At 40.2% G+C, this 24,930-nt stretch overlaps 1 long non-coding RNA gene across 1 annotated transcript in view; it reads right to left on the reverse strand.

The window, feature by feature from the left end:
- Positions 1-299: 299 nt before the first annotated feature.
- Positions 300-24,930, reverse strand: part of LOC133228680 (uncharacterized) — a 34,737-nt gene continuing 10,106 nt past the window's right edge. The window contains exons 2-3 of the long non-coding RNA XR_009730336.1: positions 4,796-4,967; positions 300-2,177 (exon numbers count right to left, since the gene is read on the reverse strand). This is a non-coding gene — a long non-coding RNA (uncharacterized LOC133228680). The remainder of the gene's footprint in view (positions 2,178-4,795; positions 4,968-24,930) is intronic.

Consider the following 24,930-nt stretch of genomic DNA (forward strand, 5'->3'; position numbering starts at 1 on the left):
ACACTCACAAACAATTAAACTCGGTGGAAAATTACCCTGAAGCCTCAGTAACATTAATTATAAAACAAGAATTCTTAAGAGACCTTTTTTTCTTTACTTCTGGCTGCACTAGAAAAAAAATTATTAGTAGGCCATCTTTACTTTAGGACCTTTTTCCTTAGTGTTGAAATGCTTGCAATTTCCTACCCTTTGTCAGAAACAATATTGAATGCAGTCAATTTATATCTTGGTCAAAAGAGTATACTTTTTACTTTTATTAATATAGTAATATGAATATTAAAGAAAGATAATCCCTGGAGTTTCCAACTATTTCCTTCACTATGTCTTAATTAAAAGTTTATTCTTACCCACACATAAAATTTTTTATGTGTTTACATTGTATGTGTTAATTTGGTAAGTTTTTAAGTTTGACTTTTTATATAGGATATGTGCCTCTTTCATTTGTTCAAGACAGATTTATTAGCATCTCAATCCTAAGACCTTGCAAAAAGTTCAAAGATATGTATGTCTCATTCATGAATTTTTTCAGCAGTTATTACTGAGTATTTGCAATGGGCTAAACCTTGGTAATAGAGGTATCTGATTATGATGAGGCATGGCTGCTTCTTGCAAGAATGTTAATGTGAGAGTGAATTTTAATGTGTTATTTAATGTGGGTGAATGTAAATGTGTATTGGAAAGGTGGAGGTAGGATTGATTAAAGATGGCTGAGAATGGATTTCTGTTTCACTTTTCCCTTTAAGAAGTGAACTCTAATGTAATCTGGGCTATCCTTTGTGATGTATTTAACTGACAGAATGCATTGGCTGTAATGTTATGAGACATTCCAAGTCTGGACCGAGAAAAGACTTTGTCTTCATCTCTTAAAATACTCGCCTTTGGAAAATTATTCCCTCTGAGAACCCTGCTGACACACTGAAGCCATATGGAAAGCCCACATGTTGGTCCAAAGCTCTAGTCAAAAGACCCAAATCAATTCCCCAGTGAAAGTCAGCATCAGTTACCTGCTGTGTGAATGATCCCTCTTGCAAACATCCAGACCAGTGGAACTTATAGGTGAGCAGAACCCCAGCTGACATTGCCTGCAACTGCACTAGTGACCCCAGGTCAGAAGCAGGCTCTACTGTACTTTCAGTTTTTTAAATAAGTATTAGAAAAATAGAATTGTGTTCCCTGGATATTAACTTATCATTAGGAGGTAGGACCCTGGTTATCTTTTACACCCACTGTATTCGTTTAGATGAGGATATGAAAAAGCTAAACTGGGAAATAGTAATTATGCATCATGTATTTATTTCTTGATCATAGTACATATCCAACACAAATTCCACCAAGTTGCAACAGGGTCCACGTTTGTATTGGCAATACTACCCCAAAGCTACATCCTCTGGGACCCAAATTCTCCCTGTTTGGAAGAAGAAAAGACTGGAGGATCACATTTATATGCAATTTTCACAGTCTCACCAAGATGTGACACACATCATTTTCAATCACATTTAGTCAATTAGAACCAGTCACGTGGCTCTCCCTAACTTCCAGGGACCATGCAAATGTAGCCAGCAGATGGAATATGAGTTGTACTGTAAACTTCCCTACACTCTCTGACTTGCAGTCATGACTTTTGTGAAACATTCAGTTTAATGTCAGTTTGGATATGGATACAGTTGATGAAAATGTAGAGGATTTAAAAATGAAAGAAATAAGGTAAACATGACCAAGAATAGCAATATTAAAAAGAACAACAAAAATAAGAAATGGTATTTAAGTGTTAGAATGTGCCAGACATGTTCTAAGAACTTAAAATGCATTATTTCTCTTAATTATTGCAATTACCTTCTAAACTAATTATTATTACTATCCAGAAATTGTTACAAAGTCCAAGCTCACTCTGCTGACTGTCCAACAGGTTAATAAATCCAAGGGATGAGATGTTGAGGCAAGGGCTACAACTTTATTTACAAAGCTGGCAGACGGAGATGATGGCAAACTAATGTCTCAAAATAACTATCTTATCAAGGTCTGGATGCAAGATTCTTTAATAGAACAGAGAAGGGGTAGGTGAAGAAGTAAAATTTTAAAAGCCATTAATCTTACAAATATCTCCTGGAATGACTTTCCTCAAGGAGGGGACGTGTTGATTTATTCCTTTCTGTAGCCATCCACAGGTTGACAGGATCCTAAACAAAAGAATTTTTGTTCAACATTCAGACAGAGGGCAGGGTTCCCTGAGGCAGGCCATTATGTATGATTATAACACTAAATATTATAGTAAATACTAAATACTGTGAGGGATTCCCATACAGCTCAGTCAGTAAAGAATCTGCCTGCAAATTCTGCCAGGAGACACAGGTTCAACTCCTGGGTCAGGAAGATCCCCTGGAGAAGGAAATGGCAACCCACTCTAGTATTCTTGCCTGGAGAATCCCATAGACAGAGGAGCCTGGCGGGCTACAGTCCAAGGGGTTGCAAGAAACGGATATGACTTAGGGACTAAAAAGAGAGAGCTAATACTAAAAGCAATGAAAAACAAATGTTAAATTAAAAAAAAAAAAAAAAGATCCTACACGGAGTCAAAATTGGCTCTTCCTTGTAACAATTTTATAGATGACAAAATGAAGTCTAGAAACTCAAGTCCTGATTACTTGAATAAGGAGTCCAAGGTCACACAACAAGTTGGTGGTAGCGACAAAATTTGAAACCTATGTGGGCTAGCTCCAGATTTTGATAAAATGGAAAAAAATCCAGAAGACAGTACCTGGAACAAAGCAGACTGTATTTTCCCAAGATGGCTCACAGAATTGTACCATTACCACATATTGAAATGCTATGAACCAGAATTTGATCCTGGTAGGCTGCAGTCCATGGGGTCACTAAGAGTCGGACACGACTGAGCGACTTCCCTTTCACTTTTCACTTTCATGCATTGGAGAAGGAAATGGCAACCCACTCCAGGTTCTTGCCTGGAGAATCTCAGGGATGGGGGAGCCTGGTGGGCTGCTGTCTATGGGGTCGCACAGAGTTGGACACAACTGAAGTGACTTAGCAGCAGCAGCAGTAGCTTCCAAGCTGAGAAATATCATCCCAGCAGCTCTGGCCTTTCAGGGATGACTAGAGACTGATGTGTGATCAAAATGACACAAGGCAAGTGGCAGGGGGTGGGAAGAGGGATGGATTGGGAATTTGGAATTACGAGATGCAAACTATTATATGCTGGATGGATAAACAGTGAGGTTCTACTGCATAGCACAGTTCAGTTCAGTTGCTCAGTTGTGTCCAACTCTTTGCGACCCCATGGACTGCACCACACCAGGCTTCCCTGTCCATCACCAATTCTTGGAGCTTACTCAAACTCTTGTCCACTGAGTTGGTGATGCCATCCAACCATCCCATCCTCTGTCATCCCCTTCTCCTCCTGCCTTCAATCTTTCCCAGCATCAGGGTCTTTTCCAAAGAGTCAACTCTTTGCATCAGGTGGCCAAACTATTGGAGCTTCAACTTCAGTATCAGTCCTTCCAATGAATATTCAGGACTGATTTCCTTTAGGATGGACTGGTTGGATCTCCTTGAAGTCCAAGAGACTCTCAAGAGTCTTCTCCAACACCACCATTCAAAAGCTTCAATTCTTCGGTGCTCAGCTTTCTTTATGGTCCAACTCTCACATCCATACATGACTACTGGAAAAAAACAATAGATTTGACTATACAGACCTTTGCTGGCAAAGTAATGTCTCTGCTTTTTAATATGCTGTCTAGGTTGGTCATAGTCTTTCTTCCAAGGAGCAAGAGTCTTTTAATTTCATGGCTGCAATCACCATCTGCAGTGATTTTGGAGCCCAAGAAAATAAAGTCTCTCACTGTTTACATTGTTCCCCCATCTATTTGCCGTGAAGTGATAGGTCTGGATATCATTATCTTCATTTTTTTGAATGTTGAGTTTTAAGCCATCTGTTTCACCTTCATCAAGAAGCTCTTTAGTTCCTCTTCACTTTCTGCCATAAGGGTGGTGTCATCTGCATATCTGAGGTTATTGATATTTCTCCCAGGAATCTTGATTCCAGCTTGTGCTTCATCTAGCCTGGCATTTCACTGATGTACTCTGAATATAATTTAAATAAGCAGGGTGACAACATACAGCCTTGACATACTCCTTTCCCAATTTGGAACTAGACTTTGGTTCCATGTCTGGTTCTAACTGCTGCTTCTTGACTTGCATACAGATTTCTCAAGAGGCAGGTCAGATCATCTGGTATTCCCATCTATGCAAATTTTCCACAGTTTGTAGTGATCCACACAGTCAAAGGTTTTGGCATACTGATTTCTCACAGGGAACTATATTCAATATCCTGTGATAAACCATAATGGAAAAGAATGTATATAAACACACACACACACATATAACTTAATTGTTTTCTGTAGAGCAGAAATTAACATATTTAAATCAACCATACTTCATAAAATAAATTTTTAAAAAAGGATGACACTATTAATTAAAATAAGAATTTTTATGGCTGTCATACCTTCCAAGAAATCCATTCCTTTTATTTAGGAATGCTGGGAGGGTAATGTAATTATAACAAAGCATCTCTTTATTAATTCATAATTGATAGTATAGCTGCTGAATACCCTCAGAAAGAGAGCTCTGGACCAGAGTGACATTTCTCTGGAGGAGGCTGACAAAGAACCTGAAAAATACTTGGCAAAAAGAAACTGCAACTTGGAATAGTTAGTTATGTGGATCCACTGCTTTTTGACATTATGAGGGTAGAGTGATTTCACCTCCTCATTTAGAATTATACCTTCCAGATGTAGTCTGTATTCAAATACACCATAATTCCCCATCCAGGTCAGACAAAAAGTTTGCAAGGAAGGCATCTGAATGTCTCATCCATTTATGGCTCCAGGGTCTAACTGCAGTTTCTTCTGATAGTCTCTACATAGGTCTAATGTGGCTTCTCTTGATTTGGAGATCTAGGAAATAAGAAGACAATTTACCTGTCCATATATATACACACAAAATACAATTGTAGGACAAAACAAGTTAACCAAAATAAACACTACGTTCTGAAAAGCAGGAGAAATGAGGGGTGGGCACAGAGCAGCCACTGGTCCATAGCAGTTCTGAAATCCTGCTGAGCAGATGTTACAAGATCCCAGTTTCCTGGGGATGGGAGTGTTTTTGAAATAAAACCCAACTGAGGCCTCTGGGAATAGTTCCCAGCCCGTTTTCTCCATGGCTCTTGGACCCACCATCTGGGAAGTTCTTATTCCTCTTTTTTTTTTTTTTTTTTTTGCTGATATCTTAAGAAGTTACTGGGGTCTACGGGCTCAGCTGCAGTCTCAGCCTGTTCCAGCTCTGAGTCAGCTTATATTTAATACACTCACATACCTTTTTCAGCCAGCCTGGTAGTACCTGTGATACAACTCTCTCAGAAACTGTGCTCACTTATGATTTTACTCAAGGGCTGCTGCTGCTACTGGTGCTAAGTCACGTTAGTCATGTCCAACTCTGTGCGACCCCATAGATGGCAGCCCAACAGGCTCCCCCATCCCTGGGATTCTCCAGGCAAGAACACTGGAGTGGGTTGCCATTTCCTTCTCCAGTGCATGAAAGTGAAAAGTAAAAGTGAAGTCACTCAGTCGTGTCTGACTCTTCGTGACCCCATGGACCGAACCCTACCAGGCTCCTCCGTCCATGGGATTTTCCAGGCAAGAGTATTGGAGTGGGTTGCCATTGCCTTCTCCAACTCAAGGGTTATGCAACCTCAACTCTTTGCAACCTCATGGACTATATATATCCTGTCAGGCTCCTCTGACCATGGGGTTCTCCAGGCAAGAATACTGGAATAGGTTGTCACTTCCTACTCCAGGGGATCTTCCTGACCTAGGGATTGAATCCGTGTGTCTTGCATCTCTTCCATTGGCAGGTGATTCTTTACCATTAATACCACCTGGACAACCCGCTCGAGAACTATAGCCATGTCAAAATTTCTTTTGACTTCTAAGGACTTCTCTTGTGGTCCACTGGTTAAAACTCCACCCTTCCAGTGCAGGAGGCTGGGATTCAATCTGCAGTTGGGAAACTAAGACCCTACATACCGTGTGGTGTGACAAATAAAATAGCTTACAAATTTCCTTTTGAGCAATGTCCCTCCAACTAGACTTAGTTATGATGCATTATGTTTATCAACTCTCCCTGGGATCAAGCCATTTGTCACTTCTCTTCAGCCATCTTCAGTTCACTTCAGTCACTCAGTCGTGTCCCACTCTTTGTGACTCCATGGACTGCAACACACCAGGCCTCTCTGTCAATCACCAAATCCCAGAGTTTATTCAAACTTTACTCCATTGAGTCAATGATGCCATCCAACCATTGCATTCACTGTCATCCCCTTCTCCTCCTGCCTTCAATCTTTCCCAGCATCAGGGTCTTTTCAAATGAATCAGTTCTTCGCATCAGGTGGCCAAAGTATTGGAGCTTCAGCTTCAACATCAGTCCTTCCAATGAATATTCAGGACTGATTTCCTTTAGGATGGACTGGTTGGATCTCTTTGCAGTCCAAGGGACTCTCAAGAGTCTTCTCCAACACCACAGTTCAAAAGTATCAATTCTTCTGTGCTCAGCTTTCCTTATGGTCAAACTCTCACATCCATACACAACTACTGGAAAAACCATAGCCTTGACTAGATGGATCTTTGTTAACAAAGTAATGCCTCTGCTTTTTAATATGCTGTCTAGGTTGGTCATAATTTTTCTTCCAAGGAGTAAGCATCTTTTAATTTCATGGCCACAGTCACCATCTGCAGTGATTTTGGAGACCAAAAAAACAGCTGTTTTCTTGGTAACTGTTTCCACTGGTTCACCATCTATTTGCCAGGAAGCGATGGGACCAGATGCCATGATCTTCATTTTCTGAATGTTAAGCTTTAAGCCAAAATGTTCACTGTCCTATTGCACTTTCATCAAGAGGTTCTTTAGTTCTTCACTTTCTGCCATAAGGTGGTGTCATCTGCATATTTGAGGTTATTGATATTTCTCCAGGCAATCTTGATTCCAGCTTATGCTTCATCCAGCATGGCATTTCTCATGATGTACTCCGCATACAAGTTAAATAAACAGGGTGGCAATATACAGCCTTGGCGTACTCCTTTCCCTATTTGGAACCAGTCTGTTGTTCCATGTCCAGTTCTAACTTTTGCTTTCTGACCTGCCTACAGATTTCTCAAGAGGCAGGTCAGATCGTCTGGTATTCCCATCTCTTTCAGAATTTTCCACAGTTTGTGGTGATCCACACAGTCCAAGGCTTTAGCATAATCAATACAGAGGAAATACATGTTTTTCTGGTACTCTCTTGCCTTTTTGATAATGCAATGGATATTGGTAACTTGATCTCTGGTTCCTCTGCCTTTCCTAAAATCAGCTTGAGCATCTGAAATATCATGGTTCATGACGTACTGTTAAAGCCCTTGTAGAATTTTCAGCATTACTTTGCTAGCATGTGGGATGAGTGCAATTGTGAGTTTGAGGATTCTTTGGCATTGCCTTTCTTTGGGATTGGAATGAAAACTGACCTTTTCCAGTCCTATGGCCACTGCTGAGTTTTAAAAATTTGCTGGCATATTGAATGCAGCAATCATGGCATCCGGTCCCATCACTTCATGGGAAATAGATGGGGAAACAGTGGCTGACTTTATTTTTTGGGCTCCAAAATCACTGCAGATGGTGATTGCAGCCATGAAATTAAAAGATGCTTACTCCTTGGAAAGAAAATTATGACCAACCTAGACAGCATAGTAAAAAGCAGAGACATTACTTTGTCAACAAAGGTCTGTCTAGTCAAGGGTATGGTTTTTCCAGTAGTCACATGTGGATGTGAGAGTTGGACTGTGAAAAAAGCTGAGCACCGAAGAATTGATGCTTTTGAACTGTGGTGTTGGAGAAGACTCTTGAGAGTCCCTTGGACTGCAAGGAGATCCAACCAGTCCATCCTAAAGGAGATCAGTCCTGGGTGTTCATTGAAGGAGTGATGTTAAAGCTGACACTCCAATACTTTGGCCACCTGATGCAAAAGGATGATTCATTTGAAAAGACCCTGATGCTGGGAAAGATTGAGTGCAGGAAGAGAAGGGGACAACAGATGATGAGATGGTTGGATGGCGTCACCAACTGAATAGACATGGGTTTCGGTAGACTCCAACAGTTGATGATTGACAGGGAGCCCTGGTGTGCTGCAGTTCATGAGGTCGCAAAGAGTGAGATATGACTGAATGACTGAACTGAACTGAACTGGAGGTAGCACTTTCACATCATCTATTAGGATTTGAAATAGCTCAACTGGAATTCCATCACCTCCACTAGCTATGTTCATAGTGATGTTTCCTAAGGCCCAGTTGACTTTGCATTCCAGGTTGTCTGGCTCTAGGTGGGCGATCATACTACCATGATTATCTGGGTCAAGAAGATCTTTTTGTATAGTTCCTCTGTGTATTCTTGCCACCCCTTCTTAATATCTTCTGCTTCTGTTAGGTCCCTACCATTTCTGTCCTTTATTGAGCCCATCTTTGAATGAAATATCCCCTTGGTATCTCCAATTTTCTTGAAGAGATTTCTAGTCTTTCCCATTCTGTTGTTTTCCTCTATTTCTTTGCACTCATCACTGAGGAAGGCTTTCTTATCTCTTCTTGCTATTCTTTGGAACTCTGCATTCAGATGCTTATATCTTTCCTTTTCTCCTTTGGTTTTCGCTTCTCTTCTTTTCACAGCTATTTGTAAGGCCTCCTCAGACAGCCATCTTGCTTTTTTGCATTTCTTTTTCTTTGGGATGATCTTGATCCCTGTCTCCTGTACCGTGTCATGAACCTCCATCCATAGTTTATCAGGTACTCTGTCTATCAGATTTAATCCCTTGAATCTATTTCTCACTTCTACTGTATAATATAAGGGATTTGATTTAGATCATACCTGAATGGTCTGCTGGTTATCCCCACTTTCTTCCATTTAAGTCTGAATTTGTCAATAAGGAGTTCATGATCTGACCCACAGTCAGCTCCCGGTCTTGTTTTTGCTGACTGTATAGAGCTTCTCCATCTTTGGCTGCAAAGAATATAATCAATCTGATTTCAGTATTGACCATCTGGTGATGTCCATGTGTATAGTCTTCTCTTGTGTTGTTGAAAGAGGTTGTTTGCTATGACCAGTGCATTCTCTTGGCAAAACTCTATTAGCATTTGCCTTGCTTTATTCTGTACTCCAAGGCCAAATTTGCCTGTTACTCTAGGTGTTTCTTGACTTCCTACGTTTGTATCCCAGTCCCCTATAATGAAAAGGACACCTTTTTTGAGTGTTAGTATTAGAAGGTCTTATAGGTCTTCATAGAACCGTTCAACTTCAGCTTCTTCAGCATTACTGGCTGGGGCATAGACTTGGATTACTGTGATATTGAATAGTTTGCCTTGGAAATGAACAGAAATCATCTGTCATTTTTAAGATTCCATCCAAGTATTGCATTTTGGATTCTTTCATTGACTATGATGGTTACTCCATTTCTTCTAAGGGATTCTTGCCCACGGTAGTAGATATAATGGTCATCTGAGTTAAATTCACCCATTCCAGTACATTTTATTTCGCTGATTCCTAAAATGTCGACATTCACTCTTGCCATCTCCTGTTTGACCTTGATTCATGGACCTAACATTCCGGGTTCCTATGCAATATTGCTCTTTACAGCATTGGACTTTACTTCCATCACCAGTCACATCCACAACTGAGTGTTGTTTTTGCTTTAGCTTTGTCTCTTCATTCTTTCTGGAGTTATTTCTCCACTGATCTCCAGTACCATATTGGGCATCTACCGACCTGGGAAGTTCATCTTTCAGTGTCCTATCTTTTTGCCTTTTCATAGTGTTCATGGGTTCTCCAAATAAGAATACTGAAGTGATTTGCCATTCCTTTCTCCAGTGGACCACAAACTGTCAGAACCCTCCACCATGACCCATTCGTCTTGGGTGGCCATATTTGACATGGTTCATAGTTTCATTGAGTTAGACAAGGCTGTGGTCCATGTGATCAGATTGGTTAGTTTTCTTTTTTTTTTTTTTTTAAATGAAACTTTTTTTTTTTAATTTGTATACATAAAAGTACATTTTTTTTTTATTTTTTAAACTTTACATAATTGTATTAGTTTTGCCAAATATCAAAATGAATCCGCCACAGGTATACATGTGTTCCTGAGACTGTGGTTTTCAGTCTGTCTGCCCTCTGATGGAGAAGGATAAGAGGCTTATGGAAGCTTCCTGATGGGATAGACTGACTAAGGGGGAAACTGGGTCTTATTCTGATGGGCGTGGCCATGCTCAGTAAATCTTTAATACAATCTTCTGTTGATGGGTGGAGCTTTGTTCCCTCCATGCTTTTTACCTGGGGACAAACTATGGTGGAGGTAATGAAGATAATGGCGACCTCTTTCTAAAGATCCCATGCGTGTACTGCTACACTCATTGTCCCCAACCCTGCAGAAGGCCACCACTGACACACGCCTCCATTGGAGACTCCTGGACACTTCTGGGCAAGTCTGGGTCAGTCTCTTGTGGGGCCAGCCATCTTACCCAACAGAATTGGAGGTCACATGAATCCAATCAGAAGTCTGAAAGAAAAATGGGATGGTCACATCCTGATGCTGTTGCCCTGAGTATTAATTAAACTTTGTGGCTCAAGGGGGTTACTCACTTTTTTTTTTTAAATTTTATTTTATTTTTAAACTTTACATAATTGTATTAGTTTTGCCAAATATCACTTTTGTCGTTGACTCTGATAAAGGAGAAACCATTCCATCTCTGAATCCTCCAGCTTTCCTCAGACTCACTGCATTCCCTTGAAAACAGTACAAATCTTTTCTGAGCTTTTTCTTTCTTATATTAGCTTTACAAATATATCAAATCACAACCAATTTCAAACACCAAATACATTACATTCTCAGCCCCTCAGGTATTTGAGTTCAAAAGTTCAGCCAAATATTTCCTTATTACATAACATGGCTTTCCATTTTTCCAGACTCCTAAAAGTTTTCTTACATTACATCAACCAGCCGCAAGCCAATGCCAGAACTTTCTATTTCTTTGTTGTTACTGTAAAAAAAGATTCAATCCTAGATATAAATATCTCCACTTGTAAGCTTTAAGTATGTTATGCTCCATAACAACAACAACAAAAACTCAAAATCATGAGGGCTCCCACTACAAACACTTACATCTTATTCACATGGCTTGCTGCTGGCTGTGTATTGTGAGGGTTGCAGCCATGCTTCAGGCTGTGAACTGGATTAAGTGTGTTCCACAAACTGATGAAAACTTGTAATTTGTTTTAAAGCTGAGAGCTATCAAAATGTCACTTTTGCCATATTCCATTAGCAAAGTAAGTTATATGACCAAGCCCAAAATGGATGAGGTGGGGAAGTACAGTTCTCTTAGCAGTTAAGAGAGAAGAAGATTAAATATTGGTTGACGAATAATACAATTTACCACAGTTACTAAACCTTTATTGGCTTCACTATGATATGAATTCATTAAAAAAAAAAAAAAAAAGATGGCACACAAGCGTCCATACTTTGTAACTAGAGATTGGACGCTAAAACATATCTGTGCTTTTGGCATTTGCAGAATAACATTCATATACTAATAATTAGTTTGAAATCAAACTGAAACATACTTACTCCTTGCTCTCTGTAAGTGGCTTTACTAAAGCTGTGTGCTAACTTTCCCACTGTGTGCATCCTGAAGTCAGTGAGCTCCCAGTGATGACATTTAGACATGGTACTACACAACCATCAATAACTCATCATTAAAATAGCAATGAGAAATGATACTAATGTCTTTATCTGTAGTGTCAAGACATGAAAGTGAATTTATTACCCCTTTGCACAAATTTCAGTACAATTCAATCACCAGCGTGTCCTCTAAAGGACATTCAGCAAATACATTGGCTTTTAGCACCGTCATAATATGGCCAATCTGCCTGTCACCCATGTTTACCCTGGTTTCCATTTGAAAGAGAAGAAAAATAAGTTTTTCTGTAACATGGCCAAACATAAAGTAAAATTTCTTCCATTACCCACCCTCCTTCGCCATTTCCAAATATCAGTTGTGTGGACTTTGGAATTCTTTCGAATTATTTGAATTTTTAGGCTCTAAAAGCATCACTATGAACAAAGCAAGTGGAGGTGATGGAATTCCAGTTGAGCTATTTCAAATCCTGAAAGATGATGCTGTGAAAGTGCTGCACTCAATATGCCAGCAAATTTGGAAAACTCAGCAGTGGCCACAGGACTGGAAAAGGTCAGTTTTCATTCCAAGCGCAAATAAAGGCAATGCCAAAGAATGTTCAAACTACCACACAATTGCACTCATCTCACATGCTAGTAAAATAATGCTCAAAATTCTCCAAGTCAGGCTTCAGCAGTAAGTGGACTGTGAACATCCAGATGTTCAAGCTGGTTTTAGAAAAGGCAGAGGAACCAGAGATCAAATTGCCAACATCTGCTGGATCATCAAAAAAGCAAGAGGGTTCCAGAAAAACATCTATTTCTGCTTTCTGGAATATGCCAAAGCCTTTGACTTTGTGGATCACAATAAACTGTGGAAAATTCTGAAAGAGATGGGAATATAAGACCACCTGACCTGACTCTTGATAAACCTATATGCAGGTCAGGAAGCAACAGTTAGAACTGGACATGAAACAACAGACTGGTTCCAAATAGGAAAAGGAGTACGTCAAGGCTGTATATTGTCACCCTGCTTATTTAATTTCTATGCAGAGTACATCATGAGAAATGCTGGGCTGGAAGAAGCACAAGCTGGAATCAAGATTGCCGGGAGAAATATCAGTCACCTCAGATATGCAGATGACACCACCCTTATGGCAGAAAGTGAAGAGGAACTAAAAAGCCTCTTGATGAAAGTGAAAGAGGAGAGTGAAAAAGTTGGCTTAAAGCTCAACATTCAGAAAATGAAGATCATGGCATCTTGTCCTATCACTTCATGGGAAATAGATGGAGAAACAGTGGAAACAGTGTCAGACTTTATTTTTCTGGGCTCCAAAATCACTGCAGATGGTGATTACAGCCATTAAATTAAAAGATGCTTACTTCTTGGAAGGAAAGTTTTGACCAATCTAGATAGCATATTCAAAAGCAGAGACATTACTTTGCCAACAAAAGTCCGTCTAGTCAAGGCTATGGTTTTTCCAGTGGTCATGTATGGATGTGAGAGTTGGACTGTGAAGAAAGCTGAGTGCCGAAGAATTGATGCTTTTGAACTGTGGTGTTGGAGAAGACTCTTGAGAGTCCCTTGGACTGCAAGGAGGTCCAACAGTCCATTCTAAAGCAGATCAGGCCTGGGTGTTCATTGGAAGGACTGACGCTAAAGCTGAAACTCCAATACTTAGGCCACCTCATGCGAATAGTTGACTCATTGGAAAAGCCCCTGATTCTGGGAGGGATTGGGGGCAGGAGGAGAAGGGGACAACAGAGGATGAGATGGTTGGATGGCATCACCAACTCGATGGACATGAGTTTGGGTAAACTCCGAGTTGGTGATGGACAGGGAGGCCTGGTGTGCTGCGATTCATGGGGTCGCAAAGAGTCGGACACGACTGAGCTACTGAACTGAACTGATCCTTCAAATACTATTTACATACAAGGATCAGAATTAGAACTGTCTTCCCAAAGCTTACTGTTAAAAGGGAAGTGTGAACCATGGAGAATATGCGTCTCTGACCAGGAATTTTTCTTCTTCACTCTCAGCTCCTTTATAAACGTCACTCAGCACCTGCCAGTCACTTCAGAACATTAACAGATCTCTGAAAGAAGCAACTGTATCAATGCCCTGCATGCTATTTCCCAGCTTTATACCTGTGCCCTAATCCACATCCATCCTGTGACCTTTGGGTGTCCATTTGTTGCATCTCATAAGTGCAGGGATAAAAATAAAAGAGTCAGTGCTTTGAAAGAAAATTTGTACCACCTGCTGGTGTCCGTTTCCCACCTGTTTATTTTATAACAGGCTCCACTTTACAAGGAGGAGTGGGTATAACCACATTCGAGGGAAAGGTGGGGCCATTAGTTCCAGAGCTGGGACTGTCTCCACCATTCTTCAGGGGTACTGTGTTGATTTATTCATCATCACAGTGATCTGACCTACTCTTGGACATAAGCCAGAAAAAACCTGGTGTGAGTAAAAAGAGAGTAAACTGGACTGAATTTTAAGTCTCAGAAGCATGTTTGTCAGCTGCAGTTCCCACTTGTCATACATGGAAGTTGAGTCTAACACCCAACATAATCGAAGAGTTCAATAAGTTAAGCCTGGATTCTCAGATGTAAAGCTCAATTTTCTACTATTTGTTCCTCTTTTCATACGTAATAAGGAGGACTTTGTCTGAAAACATATGACAGAATTAAGTATTGTAGAATAAAAATTTAAGAAGAACCACTACATGCTTACTTAAAATGACTAAAACCCAAACAAAATACTGATTCTGCCAGGTGCCGACAAGGAAAGAAGCGGCAGGGATGCACACCCATTGCTGGTGGGAGTGCAAGATGGTATAGACACTTTGGAAGACTATCTGGCAGTTTCTTACAAAATTAAACATACTCTCAAAGATGATTCAGCAATCTTGCTCCTTGGGAGTTACCCAAATGATTTGATAACTTCTCTTCACACAAAAATCTGCACATGAATTTTTAAAGCAGCTTTAGTTATACACTGGCAAAACATGGAGGCAGCCAAGAAGCCCTTTAATAGGTAAATGGATAAATAAACTACGTAAATCCATACAATGGAATATTACTCATTAATGAAGAGAAATGAGCTATCAAGTCATGAAAAGACATGGAGGGAACTTGAATACATATTATTAAGTGAAAGAAGCCAATCTGAAAGGATACATCCTGTATGACCCCAAGTATATGATATTCAGGAAAACAGAAAACTATGGAGACAGTGAAAAGATCAGTGGTTGCCAGAGCTTCAGAAGGAAGGACTGAGGGAAAGCTGAATAGACAGAGCATGTACAATTCTGGAGGCATGGAAATTATTCTGTATGACACTGTAATAGTGGGCACATGTCATTACATATTTACAACACAGCACAAGGAAGGAACTCTAATCTAGACTATGGAGTTTAGTCATTCATATGCATCAGTATTGGTTCATCAATTATAGTGAATAATTATACACATTCTCCTACTCTAACATCTTTACTATAATCCAGGATGTTAATAGCAGGGGAAACCATGGGGAAGGGAGAGGCATATGAAAACCCTCTGTACTTTATGCTAAATTCTCCTGTAAACTTAAAACGGCTCAAAAATTAAACTCTACTAATGTAAGAAAAATAATTTAAGAAGACAGAGCTGTGGAGAGAATGAATTAAATTACAACATATAGTGTCATGAGTTGAAATCAGTCCAACTGATCCCATCTTATACATAGCAATAAATTTCATTACACACCACTTTTATTTCATATTTCATAAAAATTCCAGATACATCCAACAGAAAGTTAAGAGTGAAAACTGGCACAATATTTTCTGAGTGTTTAAAAGCTGTATATTTTTAAAATATAGTTTATTTTTAAAGAACGATATTGTTTAAACAGTATTCATTTGAAAAAGAATTTCAAAATTAAATGTATCTTTAAACAGTTATTCATACTGCCTCTTGCCATTGCCTTAAAGATACCTCTTGCTTAGAAAACTCTTTCACTAATTTGTCCAACATTTATATTTACTATGTGCTGGGTATTGCCCCAGATGTTTTGGTAGAACAAGAGATATAATGAAGAAAGACCTCTGAGCTCAAGGAGTGTGTACAACCTAGTGAGACAAGATGTGTTTAGTTCTGTAACAAACATGTTGAAATCTCAGCAGCCTAATACAGGAAAGGTTAATTACCAGTTTATATCACAGTTTAGGGTAGATTGCTATAAGTGGAGGGGGGGTGTGCATTTGTGAGGGTAGGGGGCTCCAGCCAATGACTCAGAAACTCAGTCTCTTTTTACCTACCGGCTTCATCAACTACAGTATATGGCCTTAAATACTGCTATGAAGGGGAAAAAAGAAAGATAGAATGAAGACTGGAAAGGGGTCATATAGCCAAGCCTCTCTATTAACATACAAGTCAGAGTTTCAACTTCATTATACGGGAGAGTAGAACACAGTGCATTTCTACTTGGCTGGGAAGAAATAAACTGGATTTATACAGAAGGTAATGCTTTCTCTGTCACATAGACATACAAGAAAGTATATCTAATACAATATGGTAAGTGGCACAACAGAGCCCTGTGTAGGCAGTCCCACTTTATTCAAAGGGGAACTTTCCAAAGACATTAAATTAACACTCACATAATTAAAATAATGTCCCCATAAAATAAAAATAAATGTCAGTTAGAGGAGATGTATTTTGGGACATTATAATAACTCTTCAACTATTTGCTTGTCTGACCCCTTTCATTTTCTCCACCCATGTCCGGTATTTTAAAGTTTTCCATTTTAGATGAATGAGCAAGGCTGGTCTTGTAGTGTGTGGCCTTGGCATTTCCTCACATCTCATGTGCATCTCAAAGCTTGAGGATGTAATTGTCATCAAATGCAGTTATACCACCAGTACAAACGACCTCCAAAATATTGTACAGTGGATATTTTGTACAAAGGATACAAAAATATTCTCTGTGATAATATCATATGATAAAATACAACTCCTTGTAGAGAGAGTCTGAGGTCCATAAACAAATTCACAGAATGATGGCTAAATATAGAGGAAAGGAAGAGCTGTTCACTGGCCAGATTGGTACCACCATACAGTTTATACAGGCAATACGGTTTATAGTTTACAGTTTCCTCTGCCTGAAAGCTTTAAAAGTATGTGATCTTAACAACTAAAACTAACACAATATTGTAAACCAACTATGTGTGTGTCTGTGCTAAGTCGCTTTAGTCACATCTGACTTTTCACGACCCTGTGCACTGTAGGCCACCAGGTTCCCTTCTCCATGTGGTATTTCAGTTTAAAAAAAAAGAAAAAAAAGGATGTCATCTTGACAAATATGTTTAAATGTTTTCAGATTCTCAATATCTCAAAAGTATAATAATCAATATTTTAGTGGTTTAAAATCATATAATAAACTTGGCATAAAAATCGACCAAATTTATAAACTGTTTTTTTCAATTGCATCATAAGCTACAGAGTAATCTGGAATAGCTTTTCTATCCTTAGAATTTCAATTCCTCCTTCATATCATCCACAGAGAATTGCCAATGAGAAGCACGAATCTCACTGTGTGATTCCCTTAAGTCAGAGCCTTCAAATGGTTCTTCACTCCACTGGCTCCACTCTAAGACAAAGGCCAAACCCTAAAACTTTTAAGTACAATTCCACACAACAAACGTCTAATGAAAATCTCCTAGATGCCAAGTCTTTGGGAGAAACAAAACTTAGAGACTTCATAGTCTTTTAAAACTTACTTTCCCATCTGTAGTTTCTGCCACATCCATCGTTGGCACCAACACACCTAGCAGCAACTCATTCCCTTACCACAAGATTCTTTTTTCACATCTCTTGCCTTTGAACATGCCGAATCAGCCAGAATGGAGTGTGGTAAACAGATATTTCCAGCAGATGGGATTTGACACAGGAAATTAAATGCTTACGAAATGATTGAAGGGCTGCAGGAGGAGGGGGAGGCATGGGGCTGCTCCTGGACTGATTAGTTCAAAGACACACTGGATGCTGACAGCTAGACCCAGGTATGTGGATTCCAGCTCCTACACAGACTGCCTATCTACTCATCAATTCCTGGACTACTTCAGTCTAGCTGCTACCACCTTTAAACTCCAACATCTTTCTGGAAATATTTGCTACTTAAAATAGCAGAAAGAAAACAGCTCCCACCACATATCCACATTCCAAATTTCACATGAAAGCATTCAATTAGCATAACCTAATTTGCATCCAGGCCTGGGCTATCAGGAATTCTAAGAGACATAGTTTTGGGCTCTCCGTCTACTATCATTAAGGAATGCAAATAGCAAGAAGTAAGAAAGGATTCTGAGTCACATCCAGAACATAGATGTATCTGATGCTTCAGTTGAATTCCTCTCTTATTTTTTGCTTGCTACCATCCACATGCATCTAATGCTAGTGGGGGCATGTTAAGTCGTTTCAGTCATTGTCGACTCTTTGTGACCCTATGGACCGCAGCCCACCAGGCTCCTCTGACCCTGAATTCTCCAGGCAAGAATACTGGAGTGGGTTGCTGTGCCCTCCTGTGGGGTGTCTTCCTGGGAAGTCCATCTAACACTAGTATTTGCTTCTATAAGATGATTTCTAATTATTAGGACCACAATCTAGCTCAGTTCCTGAGCGTACCATTCTCATAGGAGGTACTGAAGGTAAAGAATCCACAGAACATCTTGGGTTCTGAGTGAGTGGTACCTCCTGAAACTGATCACCTCAGCATCCCTGTGGTAAATTTTTCACAACCTGATTATACTGTGATGCTCTGCTCTCTCTTCACCCCAATAGACTGTGTACTTTCAGAAAGCAAAACCTGCATCTTACTCTATTTACTTCTTTTATTTTTCCCACATGCCCAGGTGTATAAAATGTTCCTTAGATGATGCACACTTGAAACCAACACAGCATTGTACATCAACACTACTTCAATTTAAGAAATAGATTTAAAAAAGAATGTAAATACAGGCAAGAATGATTTAGGTAGCAACATCAATAAAACTTGGTGACTGCTTGGAATATAAGTAAAATAAAAGCATGCCATCTATAAAATAAATACATAAATGAAAGGCACTTAGGAAAAATGTGTTAAAGTGAATGAATGAATAAATAAATAAATACATCTTTCAATCATAGACATATATGTCATTTTTGATTGCTGTCATCAGAGCAAGATGGAGACTTCTGGAAACTTTTTTATATATATGGAAAAAATGTTTGTGAAAGCTTTAGGTATATAGGAGATTCTTTTTAATTACTAATCTTAAATGAGTTTAAGATGACTACCTGGGGAAAACTGCACAGATACATAATTGACTCATACTGGAACGTTACCAGCTCTGAGTCATGTACTTGAGTTTCGAATGCACGAGTGATCTTCCATGAACTTCTCAGTTTTTGTGTGTTTGTTTTGTTTTTGTTTCTTTTTCCTGTTAACAGTTCAGAATTAAGCTGGAAACAAAGGAGGCATTTTAATGTGGTTGATATACATTCTCTTTAGATATTTGTGGTTGGTGTTTTGTAAAGTGAGCTCCCTGGGAATTCACGTAATCAGGGGCATAAAGTGAAGCCGGAAATAGCCAAGAACCCAAGCAGCTCTGGGGAGGAGCCCTGTGCTGTCTCTCAAGCCACGGGTCTTCCCTGGTCTCTCCCGTTCTCTATGCATTCACACTTCTCTCCTTGTCAGCTTCCCGAGGAACTCCTGTCCCCTCACACTTTTCTTCTGCAGGAGTTTGACTCTCTTGAGATCCCATGGCTCTGTCGACATCCATCCACATCTCTTTTTGCATTGTTTAGCTGCATTGCCTGCTGCTGTCCTATTCAGTCCCCCATCAGAATCTCCAGAGAAGACTCCCCTTGGTCCAGCTTCTGTCTTCACGCTGGACCATGTTATGGGAAGTTTTCAAATCAGGTCCATGTCTTCACCCCCTGAGAGTCACTGCTGAAAACATTTTCAGTGTCCCCGGGGTATTGGCCTGCCCCAAAACAACAGAAAGTTGAATTCTTATAATTCCAGGGCAGTTGCTTCCCACATAACAGTTTACCCCCGTTATCTGTTCCTGGTTTTTTGTGGTGGATGTAGACATTGCACACTTTATGACATACAGAGTCTGGGTCTGTAAATAATCCGCAGTAGCCACCAAGAACCGTCATGAGTTTGAGATTATACTCTGCTCCCAAGCTGCATTAGATAGCCTACAGCTTGTAGTCTGACAGGTACCTTTTGTGTTTGCTACTCTGAGAAGGATTCCTTTTCAAGGACTAGGACCTCTAACCCCACTGAAGCCTGGGTTTTCATTCCACCCATAGAAAGCATAGAGTCCCTGGTCAGGCATAGGCAGTGACAGTAGGTGGGATCAATTTGGTTCAGAGAACCGTGTATTCTTCCAATTGGAGATACAGAGTCATATGCAGAGGGCTCTTGATTTGTTTTTGTTTGTTCATTTTTACTGAAGTATAGTTGATTTACAATGCTGTATTCTTTCAGTTGCATAGCAAAGTAACTCAGCTATACACACATAGATATATATGTAAAAATATGTATATACACATATATATTTTTTATCAGATTCTTCTTCCCCACAAGTCACCACAAAACAATGAGCACAGTTCCTCATGCTATGCAGCAGGTCCTTGTTGGTTATCCATCCTATATATAATAATGTGTATTTGCTAGTCCCAAACTCCTAATTATTCCTACCTACCCACCCCACAACAGATTCAACATTCAACAAACTAAGATCATAGCATCCAGTCCCATCACTTCATGACAAATAGATGAGGAAAAGTGGAAATAGTGTCAGATTTCATTTTCTTGGACTGCAAAATCACTATGGACAGTGATTGACGCCATGAAATTAAAAGATGGTTGCTCCTTAGAAGAAAAGCTCTGACAAACCTAGACAACATATTAAAAAGAACAGACATCACTTTACCACAAAAGGTCCATATAATCAAAATATGATTTTTCCACTAGTCATGTAAGGATGTGAGAGCTAAACCGTAAAGGAGGCTTAGCACTGAAGAATTGACACTTTCAAATTGTGGTGCTGGAGAAGACTCTTGAGAGTCCCTTAGACAGCAAGGAGATCAAACCAGTCAATGCTAAAGGAAGTCAACCCTGACTATTCACTGGAAGAACTTGTCCTGAAGCTGAAGCTCCAATATTTTGGCTACCTGATACGAAGAGCCAATTCTTTGGAAAAGACCCTGATGCTGGGAAAGATTGAGGGCAGAAAGAGAAGAGGGTGACAGAGGATGAGATGGTTGGGTGACATCACTGACTCAATGGACAGGACAGCAAACTCGGGGAGATACTGAAGGACAGGGAAGCCTGGTGTGCTGTAGTTCATGGGGTTGCAAAGAGTTGGACACAACTTAGCAACTGAAAAACAACAACAACTCAGCCCACCCCTCAACACACACACGCATAATGTGAGCACAGTCCACAGAGTCTAGCCCACAACTTTGAAATCCCAGGCCACAAGCCATCTCGACCTCCAGAACTTCTCCTCAGCCCCCTGTGCCGAGATATCTTTGGTTCTCTCCCCTTTGTACTCTTTCTTGAGATTTCACAACTTCAAGTTTTGTTTTATATTTTATATCAGAGTGAATTTACAATGTCATGTTAGTTCCAGGTGTACAACAAAATGATTCAGTTACACATATACATGTATCTATTCTTTTTCAAATTACCTTCCCATTCCAGTTGTTACAGAGTTTTGGGCAGAGTTCCCTGTGCTACACTGTAAGTCCTTATTTTGTTTTACTTTATATGTAGTAGTGTGTGTGTGTGTCCATCCCAAACTCCCAGTCTTCCCCTCCCCACCTCTCCTTTTCCCACTTGGCATGTATAAAATTCTGACTGTGAATCTGTTTCTGTTTTATAAATAAATACATTTGTGTCATTTTTTTTTTTAGATTCCACACATAAGTGGTATCATATGGTATTTGTCTTTGTCTGAATAACTTCACTTAGTACAATATCTCCAGGTCTATCCATATTGCTGCAAATGGCATTATTTCATTATTGTTTATGGCTGAGTAATATTTCATTGTATATATGTACCTCTTTTTTATCCTTTCATCTGTTGATAGACCCTTAGGTTGCTTCCATGCCTTGGCTATTATAAAGAATGTTTCTGTGAACACTGCGGTGCACATCATGTCTTTTCAGAATGTGGTTTTCTTGGAGGCCTCTTAATTTGATGCCTAGGCTGTATCCAGGGAGTAACACCACTTTTCTGCAGACTATTACCTCCAAGACGATACATCAGGTATGTCTTCAAAAAGAGATCCCTAGGCTGTAGCAGACCAGCCACATTTGGTTGGCATGGTACATAATACAACCAGAACATTCCAGAAAAATAGGTCTCATACCATTTCCGCTTCAGTGTTCAGATGATACGTCATGTGACTTTCCTGTCTGAGGGTAAGGCACTCTGTAAGCCCAAAGAGTGATGCTGACTGAGGCTCTGAGAGCAAGAGAGGCAAGCTCATACCCCAGATAGGTACCTATTCTTCCAGGTACCTGGAGACATAAAGTCTAGCTCTTTCAGGACAGGGGGGCCCAGTGTAGCCCAGTTGCCACCATGCAGGCGGTATGTCTCTTTGAGAAACTGGCAAATGGGAGGCTCAGCATTGGTCTCCATTACTGGCAAGTGACATAGAGGTGGAAGCAGCTGTGTCAGCCTTAGCAAGTGGGAATCCATATGGCTGAGTGTATGTGTATTCTCTAGGTCATCTTGGTCACCCTACTTCTGGACTCATCATGCCAGTTCTTGGATGACCGATGACCAAGACAGGCCACATCATTCTGTCCACATAGCTCTTCAGTGCCTTTCCCATGATGAATACTTTCTGGTGGATGGACATGAACATGTGACTTTAAAAATACCTTCACACTTTCTGCTCCTCCTATGTATCTACCTACATGCATCCCTCTACTTCCCATGTCTTTGTCTCTGATTTTTTCTAGGCCCCTGACCAACTGGCCAGGGCATTGACCACTGTCTAAAAGTTTGTATATCTTCTCCTCCTGGGCCACTTCTTCCTCCATGACAATGAAGCTTCAGCCAATGGGAAGAGTTTCTTGCATTGCAGTTTGTATATGCACTGTTCTCCTACACTTTTCGCGTATCAGAATCACACACTGGCAAGGGCATTCCCCTTCAACAGGACACTTCTCCAGGTCACTGCTGGTGACTTCTCAACAGTTGGGCCACCACTGTGTGCCAGAGAGTGTTGTGGCATTCCTCCTGTCTTCTCAACAGAACCGACTGTGTCAGCTTATCCTCTGGGAAACAGGTGCCCAGTAGAAATTACAAATACAAGAGCCTTATCAAGGGAAAATCTCTGAAGAAAAAAAAGAGGGTAGTGGGAGGAAGCAGGGGGAGCCTACAGACTGCCGGGTTGATCAGACATTTATGAAAGGAAGTTGCATAGGAAAACCTGACTGCAGAGCTGTGTTGAGAAAATCTTGGTGGAGTCAGTGGGCACCGAGACTGCATGTGAAGAGTCCACATCAGACAGAAAGACCACAGCTCTCACGCCCCCACCACGTTGTCAAAAGCTGGGAGCCGCCCTGGAGATGCATCTTCCTGTGAAGTCAGAGGCCACTGGAGGCCGCAGGTCACCTGTTCTTGCAGTGTGAAGTCTGAGATGTCATTGTGGAGTCAGGATGGGGCATGTTTAGCCCCCTTATGGTTGCAGAGGGGAATCTTCGACTTATACATGGGGTGGGAACATTATGGACCTGTTGTCCACAGAGCTATTTCTTACTTTCTCATCATCTTAACAGAGCATTTTATTATTTTTTGCCATTTTTGTGATTTATTATCAGGTCTTTAGTTAGTTAGCTTTCAGGCAGTATGCTCCATCCATGATGACTTGCCAGCATTGGATTCTTGGTCTTTGTTAGGCATTTGCATCTGATATCCTATCCCACCTTCCTGCCTGACTCTGGCACACTTTTCTGACACATCACTTGGTAATTCTCAATCTTATATGACATTCTGTTCTAGCCTTGTGGTTTCCCACCCATTTCTTCCTGCACTCACTTCCCATCACCAGAAATCAACTTGCCTATATCTTACCAGAGATCAAATTGTGGGCATCCCTTGGATCATAGAAAAAGCAAGAGAATTCCAGAAAAACATCTACTTCTGCTTCAGTGACTATGCCAAAGCCTTTAACTGTGTGGATCACAACAAACTGTGGAAAATTTTTTAAGAGATGAAAAATCTCTTACCTGACTCCACCTTACCTAACTTCTGAGAAACCTGTATGCAGGTCAAGAAGCAACAGCTAGAACCGGACATGGAACAATGGACTGGCTCCAAATTGGGAAAGGACAACAGCAAGGTTGTATATTGTCACCTTGTTTATTTAACTTATATGCAGAGTACATCAAGCAATATACCAGTCTGAATGAAGCACAAACTGGAATCAAAATTTCTGGGAGATATATCAATAACCTCAGATACGTAGATGATACCACCCTTATGGCAGAAAGTGAAAAGGAACTGAAAAACCTCTTGATGAAGGTAAAAAAGGAGAGTTAAAAATCTGGCTTAAAACTCAACATTCAAAAAACTAAGATCATGGCATCCAGTCCCATCACTTCATGGCAAATAGATGGGGAAACAATGGAAATGGTGAGAGACTTTATTTTATTGGACTTAAAAATCACTGCAGATGGTAACTGCAGCCATGAAATTAAAAGACACTTGCTGCTTGAAAGACAAGCTATGACCAACCTAGACAGCATATTCAAAAGCAGAGACATAATTACTTTGCCAACAAAGGTCTGTCTAGTTAAAGCTATGGTTTTTCCAGTAGTTATATGTGGATATGAGAGTTGGACCATAAAGAAGGCTGAATGATGAAGAAGCTGTGGTATTGGAGAAGACTCTTGAGAGTCCCTTGGGCTACAAGGAAATCAAACCAGTAGATATTAAAGGAAATCAATCCTGAATATTCATTAGAAGGACTGATGTTGAAGCTGAAGCTCCAATACTTTGGCTGCCTGATGCAAAGAGCAGACTCATTAGAAAAGATCCTGATGCTGGGAAAGATTGAAGGCAGGAGGAAAAGCGGATGAGAGAGGACAATATGGTTGGATGGCATCACTGACCTAATGGATGTGAGTT

Source organism: Bos javanicus, chromosome 17, assembly GCF_032452875.1.
Source record: "Bos javanicus breed banteng chromosome 17, ARS-OSU_banteng_1.0, whole genome shotgun sequence".
NCBI lineage: Eukaryota > Metazoa > Chordata > Mammalia > Artiodactyla > Bovidae > Bos > Bos javanicus.